The sequence below is a fragment of the Nerophis ophidion genome, linkage group LG02, assembly GCF_033978795.1.
Source record: "Nerophis ophidion isolate RoL-2023_Sa linkage group LG02, RoL_Noph_v1.0, whole genome shotgun sequence".
Taxonomy (NCBI): Eukaryota; Metazoa; Chordata; class Actinopteri; order Syngnathiformes; family Syngnathidae; genus Nerophis; species Nerophis ophidion.
In genome coordinates, this window is record NC_084612.1 from 14,531,348 (window position 1) to 14,541,065 (window position 9,718).

Below are 9,718 nucleotides of genomic sequence, written 5' to 3' on the forward strand. Positions count from 1 at the left end.
ACATATTCCTAGTCGCTTCCTGCTTTATCACTGATAATATAATGGCAACATTCCCTCAACATTGCCACAGTCCCTTGTGGTGAGCAGCATATGTAAGGCATAATAACCAGTAAGAAGGTTTGAACATCTGTATTAATGATGTAAAATTGTGTATTTTGTACACAAAAAAATATTCATTGGAACAATTTCTTCCCATTGGGGCGACGTGACTCAGATGGTAGAGCGGCCGACCAGACACTTTGAGGGTTGCTGGTTCAAATTCAGTTTCCGCCATCCGAGTCACTGCAGTTTCTGTCCTTGGGCAAGACACTTAGCGAACCTTGCTGCCAGTGTCGCTCACATCGGTGTAATTGTAGCTTAAATGTAAATAATGGGTTTCTCAATGTAAAGTTATTTGAGTCACCAGATAAAAAAGTATATAGATGGAAACAAATTTAAATGTGTTTCCTAATAGATGGGGAGCAAGGACAGCTCCAAAAATAATTCTGTTTAGGGCCTTAATTTAGCCACAGGCTTTCTATACATTCATAAAAATATATTATTTGGGTTGGTCAAAAATATGAGGATAACAAGACCATATTTAATTTAAGTTAAACGAAATGCTATGCGAACATTTCAACAACGAGGATTAATACTAGTTCTGACTTTGCCACAAAAGGGGATATTTTCCATTATAGACTTATCAATGACGGAGCAGGAAGCAGCTAGGAATAAGTTTCACATTAAGTGCAGTGTCATTGATTAATTAACGTTTTCCATGCACTAGTTCGCGCAAGAAGTATCGATCAAGTGCACTCGGCACAAGAGAGCACTCAATAAGCACTGCCATTTTCTAATGTTCTATTTTAAGGACCTACTGTAAAAAAAACACTAAAGGTGTTCTATTGGAGTGGTTCTCAACCTTTTTTCAGTGATGTACCCCCTGTGAAAATGTTTTTAATTCAAGTACCCCCTAATCAGAGCAAAGCATTTTTGGTTGAAAAAAAGAGATAAGTAAAATACAGTAGTATGTCATCAGTTTCTGATTTATTTAATTGTATAACAGTGCAAAATATTGCTCATTTGAAGTGGCCTTTCTTGAACTATTTAAAAAAAATAAATAAAAAAAAAACAACTGAAAACTTGTTGAAAAAAAAACAAGTGATTCAATTATAAATAAAGATTTCTACACATATAAGTAATCATCAACTTAAAGTGCCCTCTTTGGAGATTGTAATAGAGATCCATCTGGGTTCATGAACTTAATTCTAAACATTTTTTCACAAAAAAAGGAGTCATTGACATCAATATTGATGGAACACAAAAAAATCTAGCTGTCAACATTGAATATTTCATTGTTGCATTTCTTTTCACAGTTTATGAACTTACATTCATATTTTGTTGAAGTATTATTCAATAAATATATTTATAAAGGATTTTTGAATTGTTGCTATTTTTAGAATATTTAAAAAAAATCTCACGTACCCCTTGGCATACCTTCAAGTACCCCCAAGGGGTACGTGTACCCCCATTTGGGAACCACTGTTCTATTGGAAAAGTGATGTTTGTAGGAACCAACACGGATGACTGGACAAACAAGATGTAAAGATAGATAAATGGAGGAACAGAAGGATCTTTGGATTGACCAAAAGATGGGACAGAAAGATGATTCAACCTACAGATAAACCAACACATGGACGGATGATAGGAGAATCAATGTACGACTCCCAAGTACAAACTTAACTTATGACCTAAGCTTATCTGGTCTCATTATTCATATTATTCATGAGTTCTCCGCGGTGAAAGTTTAATGAGAATTGGCTTAGAGGGAACATAATAGGACCTTGGACCACAGCATGAAATATTCTTTAATGAATTATTATATATATTTAAAAGATAATTTTCTATAGCACCAGGTTGAACATTGACCACTTGCTTTATGTTTTGTTGTACCTTAGAATCTGACTGGATTAGCTCAAAAAGCCTTGATGCAATTAAAAAAAAAAACATTTGTTCTTTCTTTCATGTTCATTTGGACTCTTACCGTCTATGCTGCTGTAGTAGGATATTGTTTCGAAGGAACATCACACAAGCCAATTACTCACTCGCAGAAATTCTATTTATAATGTGCAGTAATTAGTACGGCATGCGGAGAATGAAATTAGTATGTTGTTTAGTGATCAAAGATGATTTATTGGGAGTATTTCAAGAGTTAATACAAAACAACTATGCATTGGAGACAACGCTTTTCATTCCAAGAACATTAGACACAATTTCGGAGGGTGAAAACGAAAAGGGAGAAGGAATTAAGTTTCCTGTCTTTGGGAAAAAAAAAAGTGGAGGCATTACATTTTTTAGTGGACCAGGTAATGTTTTGCCCCAAAGGCAGTGGATATAAATCGAACACGTACCAAAAAGTATACTGTATACAAACAATTGTAACTCATGTATTTTAACACTTTTCGTGTATGTTGTACACATGACCTGAGTGTAAGTTCTGATGTAAATAATTTAATTATATAGAATATTCATGTAACCAGTCATTTCATAATACTTTAAAGGCCTACTGAAATGAGACTTTATTCAAACGGGGATAGCAGGTCCATTCTATGTGTCATACTTGATCATTTCGCGATATTGCCATATTTTTGCTGAAAGGATTTAGTAGAGAACATCCACGATAAAGTCGCAGACGATGACGTCACATGTTGAGGGCTCCTCATATATTCACATTGATTTTAATGGGAGCCTCCAACAAAAACAGCTATTCATCCATCCATCCATCCATCCATCATCTTCCGCTTATCCGAGGTCGGGTCGCGGGGGCAGCAGCCTAAGCAGGGAAGCCCAGACTTCCCTATCTCCAGCCACTTCGTCTAGCTCTTCCCGGGGGATCCCGAGGCGTTCCCAGGCCAGCCGGGAGACATAGTCTTTCCAACGTGTCCTGGGGTCTTCCCCGTGGCCTCCTACCAGCTGGACATGCCCTAAACACATCCCTAGGGAGGCGTTCGGGTGGCATCCAACAAAAACAGCTATTCAGACCGAGAAAACGACAATTTCCCCATTAATTTGAGCGAGGATGAAAGATTCGTGTTTGAGGATATTAATAGCGACGCACTATGAAAAAAAAACAAAAAAACGAGATTGCAATCGCGTTTCATTGAGACTGGTTCATATGTTTTTAGAGACATATACTAGGATAATTCTGGGAAATCCCTTATCTTTCTATTGTGTTGCTAGTGTTTTAGTGAGTGTAATAGTCGGAAGTGTACGTCCACGGCCGGGTGTTGACGCGCAGTGTCTCGGGGAAGTCGACGGCAGCTGTATGGACGGCACAAGCTCCGCTGATATCCGGTAAGAGGCGACTTTTTAACCACAATTTTCACACCGAAACTTGCTGGTTAACAAGTAGTCGGGATCCATGTCCGCTGTGATACATACTAAAGTTTCACCTCCGTGAATTTTGAACAAGGAATCACCGTGTGTTTGTGTGGCTAAGGGCTAAATCTTCCCAACTCCGTCTTTCTACTTTGACTTCTCCAATATTAATTGAACAAATTGCAAAAGATTCAGCAACACAGATCTCCAAAATACTGTGTAATCATGCCGTTAAAGCAGACGACTTTTAGCTGTGTGTGTGCAGCGCTCATATTCATAACAGCCCGTGACGTCACGCGTACACGTCATCATTACGTGACGTTTTAAAAAAAAAAAAAAGTCCCGGTAAATTTAAAATTGCAATTTAGTAAACTAAAAAGGCCGTATTGGCATGTGTTGCAATGTTAATATTTCATCATTTATATATAAACTATCAGACTGCGTGGTGGGTAGTAGTGGGTTTCAGTAGGCCTTTAATTTAAAATTAATCAGCTTTCACTTTAGGCAATAAAGCTAATTAATCCTTGTTAAAACAATTTGACTTGTTTCCCTTCCCTCTGATAATTGTATGTTTGAAGCTTTTACTCTTGATAGCACCGTTAAAAAAAGAATTGGCAGCCGCCTGGCAGGCTCCCGTCATTTGTTTACACTCAACATCCAGCTTGCCGCTTTGCTTTAAGCACCTCAGGTGTGCCGACCTCAGCATCCCCGCACAGAAGAACATGGAATGAAGGCTTCTACTTGACATTGATGCACAAAAGACATTGATGTACCTTTTGTGCAATTGTATGCAAATAGAGCAGGATGAAGGTGGAGCCTGTTTGATGTGCAAATTATGATTTTGGAGCAGCACCACTGTCTTTAAAATTAATTGTCTTCCCTATGGAGTGCGGGAAAAAACACAAAAGACACGAGAGGGTTGCATAAATAAGAGTGTGTTTCAACTATCGCTAATATGTAATAAAGCGTCGTCAACATTCATCTTTGATATATTAGCAATGACATTAATCATGGCTAGATTCCATTTAGGCTTTTAAAGAGGCAGCTCCATGCATCAATACACATCTGTGCTTTTTTTAAAACTTGTATTTTAGTTTGTACCCTGATTGTGCAAATTGTAGATAAAATGTGACATTGTTTTGAAGGGTGTAGATAAATTGTAACAATGTTTTAAAGGGAGTCATATTATGATTTTGTTTCTGCATTTCAGACACTTCTTGTGTACACTTCCTTAATATATAATAGTGGTTCTTTGGTCAAAATTGTGCATACATATTGTACATATACGGACCATCTTAAGAATGCGTTGTTTTGTGGGCGGTCTTATTTACATGCTGAAATCCTCCTCAAGGCGAAGCCTTATTTAACTGCGCCTCCACCCCATCAGGCATGTAGTATTTTTCAGGGCTTTTATTATTGAGTTTACTGACAGATAAGGTCGAATTATACACTCATTTGTATTAGAAATAACAACAACGGAACATGTTTCCATGCATGAACATAGAGGACAGACTCGCGCAAAGCTCTTTGGGTAAACATACCATATATGGAGATATCCGCTTACCTAACTAATGGAAAATACGTCACTAAAGTCTCAAATTCCACTCGGCTTGTTTGAAGCTAGTTTGGAAGGCAAGCCTCATTTGTATTAGAAATGGCAACAACGGAACATGTTTCCATGCATGAACATAGAGGACAGACTCGCGCAAAGCTCTTTGGGTAAACATACCATATATGGAGATATCCGCTGACCTAACTAATGCAAAATACGTCACTAAAGTCTCAAATTCCACTCGGCTTGTTTGAAGCTAGTTTGGAAGAAGGCAAACTTGTTTTATAAATATCTCTACCATGCCTCCATGGTTTTACAAATGGTTGGACTCGGGACATATGGGGATCCCAAATGCACAAAAATGTGTGCCAACAAGTAAGAAAAGTTGCTTTTGAATAACAGGATTACTTTAAGAGCAAGCTGCAACAAACGTGTCTACTTACCATGCTAAGCTACAATTTTGAACTCCTATTTGTTTTTAAATGACTAAACAACCTCGCGCCAACATATCTCGCCGACCTCCTTCAGCCATACTGCCCCACCCGATCCCTAAGATCAGCCGATCAGCTGCTACTGACGGTCCCTGACACGAATCTGAAGCTAAGAGGTGACAAGAGCTTTCGCCGCTGCTCCAAAGCTCTGGAACGACTTACCTCTTAGACAAGCCTCCTCTCTTCCTGTCTTTAAATATCTCTTAACATTCTTTTATTCTTTGGCTTTTAACACTGAGTGATATCCATCCTGCAATGGCGCCCCATTATACACCTGCTGTGAACCTGTTTTTGTTTTATTTATTTTTTATCATGTTCTGTTTGTGTTGTGTTGTTTGCTCTGTTCTCGTATTATCTTTTAACCTGCCCATTGTACAGCACTATGGCTACCTCTGTGGAAAATTTTAAATGTGCTTTATTAATAAAGTTGATTTGATAAGTTATTTACTGCTTCATGCTGAAGGCTCAGAGCAAGGCTTTCAAATCTGGCGACATGGTAGCACTTAAAACTGCCAGAGCTAACTTGAACCGTGCCAGTAGGGTTGCAAAGCGTGCTCACAGCCAGAACAGGACTTCAAGAACCCCAAGGACACTAGACGAATGTGGCAGGGCATACATGTCAACAGACTATAAAGCTGCCCCCCGTCCCTGTGACACACCAGCTTCCTTAACGCCCTAAACAACCACTTTGCAAGGTTTGATGCACTTAACACAACGCCGGCGAGGAAATCCATCCCTCGCCCTGATGATCAGCCGCTCAACCTGGACATAGCGGATGTCTGCAAAATCCTGAGGAGAGTGAACCCCCGGAAAGCAGCAGGACCTGGTGACATTCCGGGCAGGGTGCTTAAGGGACGTGCAGACCAGCTGGCTGGGTTCTCTCAGACATCTTCAACACCTCGCTGACCCAGGCTGTGGTTCCATCATGTTTTAAGACGGCCATGATCATTCCAGTGCCTGAACAACCCCCGATCTCCTCCCTCAATGATTATTGCCCCGGGGCACTCACCCCCATCATAATGAAGTGCTTCGAGAGGCTGGTAAAGGAATACATCGTCTCCAGACTTGCCCCCACATTCGACCCATACCAGTATGCTTATCGCCCTAACGCTCCACAGAGGACGCTATCTCCTCTGTACTACTCCTGAGCTTAGAACATCTTTAAGGAAAGGACACACACATGCGGATGTTGTTTCTGGACTTCAGCTTGGCGTTCAACACCATCATCCCGCAGCACTTGGTGAGCAAACTGGCCCCCCTTGCATTCAGTACCCCCCATGCAACTGGCTGCTTGACTTCCTCACAGACAGACGCAAGTCTGTGAGAGTGGGCGACAACACCTCCAGTGCCATCTCCCTGAGCACCAGCTACACCCAGGGCTTCATCCTAAGTCCGCTGCTGTTCACGTTGATGCCCCATCACTGCTGCGTCAGGTCCACTACTAACTACATTGTGAAGTATGCGGACGACACAACAGTAGTGGGCCTCATCTGTGACAACGACATGGCAATACAGGGAGGTGAAACATCTGGTTGACCGGTGCAAGAACCAACAACCTGGTCCTGAATGTCAACTTCAGGAAGCACCAGTCCAGCCACACTCCACTCTTCATAAAAGGCACAGCAGTGGAGATGGTAAGCAGCACCAAGTTCCTGGGGGTACAGATAACTGGTCGTATGACCTGGTCCCTACACACCAGAGCTCTTGTAAAAAAGAGCTCAGCAGCGCATGTACTTTTTGCATCGGATGAAAAGAGCTCAGTTCCCTCCCCCCGTTGTCACCACATTCTCCAGAGGCACTAGAGAGAGCCTGCTGACCAACAGCATCTCTGTCTGGACTAGAGCCTGCAGTGCCTCAGACTGGAAGTCTCTGCAGAGAGTGGGTGAGGACGACGGAAAAGATAATCAGGACTCCTCTTCCTCCTATCCAAGGGATTGCAAAAAGCCACTGCCTGCTCAGAAAATCTGCAGTCTCTCCTCCCACCCCCACCAAGGACTGTTTTCACTGCTGGACTCTAGAAAGCAGTTCCGCAGCCTCCGTAGCAGAACCTCCAGGTTCTGTAACTGCCTCTTCCCTCAGGCCATAAGACTCTTGAACGCATTAAAATAATCCCCTCAAATCCCCCCCAAAATGGATTACCTTGCTTGATTATAAAGCCAATATAACATACATCCATAAACATGGCTGCAGATGCCAAAGTGCAATATATTTATCTGTACAGTAATCTATTTATATCTGCACCTTATTGTTCTTTTATCCTGCACTACCATGAGCTAATACAACAACATTTTGTTCATATCTGTACTGCAAAGTTCAAATTTGAATGAAAATAAAAGGATGTCTAAGTGTAAAGAGAGACACGCACACAGCAGGATGACAAGAAGCTAACCGCTAAAGCTTCAATGTAAAATAAGGGTGATCTTTTCGTATGTCGATATTATAGATACCTAGTATAGTATCAGCATATACATGATACTATAGTGATTAGATCAATATTTTTTCTTTAATATTTTTTCTTTTCAATACAAACATTTTTATTTGGTCATTTTTGGTATTGTTTAAAATGGGCTGACCATATTCTAAAATCCTAAAAATAGAAAAGAATAGAAAGTACTTTATTGATCCCTGGGAAAAAGAGGATGCATACTGTATATGCGTGCCAAGGCCGGGAAATTTACCATTGATAGTTGAACTTGCTTTATAAATAATATATTTAAATAAAGCAAATTTTCTCCTCTGTTGACAGCAGTGTTGGAGCTAGAAATTTTCAAAATGGGGTTCAAGGCATAAAAATGGGGTCCCACTTTTTGTTAGCGTTTTGAAAACAAATGATAAGCGTACGCATTGCCCTGTTATATCTCACATTATGTACTGTGTTTTGAAAAAGGTTGTCATAAACGTTGCTTAATTAATTAAAAATAGTAAGAAAAAAAGAAACATTGGTATGCATATGTAAAAGTATTCAGTAATAAACATTCATTCACTTTCTTCTTTCCTTCATGGATCTAAACCATAATTGCCAACTCTCCCAATTTTTCCGGGGGACTCGCGAGTTTCAGTGTCCCTCCCTAAAACCTCCCGGGGCAACCATTCTCCTGAATTTCACCCGATTTTCACCCTGACGACAACATTGAGGGCGTGCCATGATGGAACTGCTTTTAGTGTCCTCTACGACCTGTCGTCGTGTCAGTTTTCCCTCTGTGCAAACTGCGTGCTGGCCAAGTTACATGTTGTATGCGACTTTTAAAGTCTCATGTGAATGACTGCAAGACATACTTCATCTACAGCAATACAGGTTACACTGAGGGTAGCCGTATAAACAACTTTAACACTGTAACAAATATGCGCCACACTGTGAATCCACACCAAACAAGAATTACAAACACATTTAGGGAGAACATCCTCACCGTAACACAACAGAACAAATACCCAGAATCCCTCGCAGCCCTAACTTTTCCGTAACGCTACAATATACACCCCCTCTACCACCAATACACCCCCCCCACACACACACACCTCAACCCCCATCTCCCAAATTCGGAGGTCTCAAGGTTGGCAAGTATGATCTAAACTAGGGGTCGGGAACCTTTTTGGCTGAGAGAGCCATTTAAGACAAATATTTTAAAAAGTATTTCCATGAGAGCCATATATATTTTAAAACTGAATACAACTAAATGTCTGCATTTTTAAGTAAAACCAACATTTATAGAGTATAATATGTCACAAACTCGCATGGCAGCAGTAGTGGCGACCCCAAGATGCAGGAACCAAGAGAGCGAAGAGCAGGTAAAATGCTTTTAATACCATCAACAGAAGAGAATGAAGCAGTTTTGCATGTACAGCTCTAAACAATAGTCAATCTTCGATCCCTGAGGAGCGCGTGAGACAAGCATAAATAGAAACATGCTGATTGGCAGCAGGTGTGGACCAGCTGCCAATCAACAGCAGGTGAGGGAAACAAACACAGCGCCTAGTGGGACAAACAGGAAATGGAAACAAAATAAGAGCACTGGTGGGAAGTAAATACAAAACAAAGAAGCACAAACATGTATGACAATGTTTTATATTTTGAACGTTATTTTTAACACTGTGATTACCAGCGGAATTATTCATTACTTATCATGTTAAGCAATGTCAGCTATGATTTATCTGAGAGCCAGATGCAGTCATCAAAAGGGCCACATCTGGCTCGAGAGCCATAGGTTCCTTACCCCTGATTTAAACTCTACAGCTGCTGGTTTTTTTTTTGTTTTTATTTAATAAGTTGTAGGTGCATTTATTTCAGTATAAAAGTATAAAAAGTGTTTTGTTTCGGTCA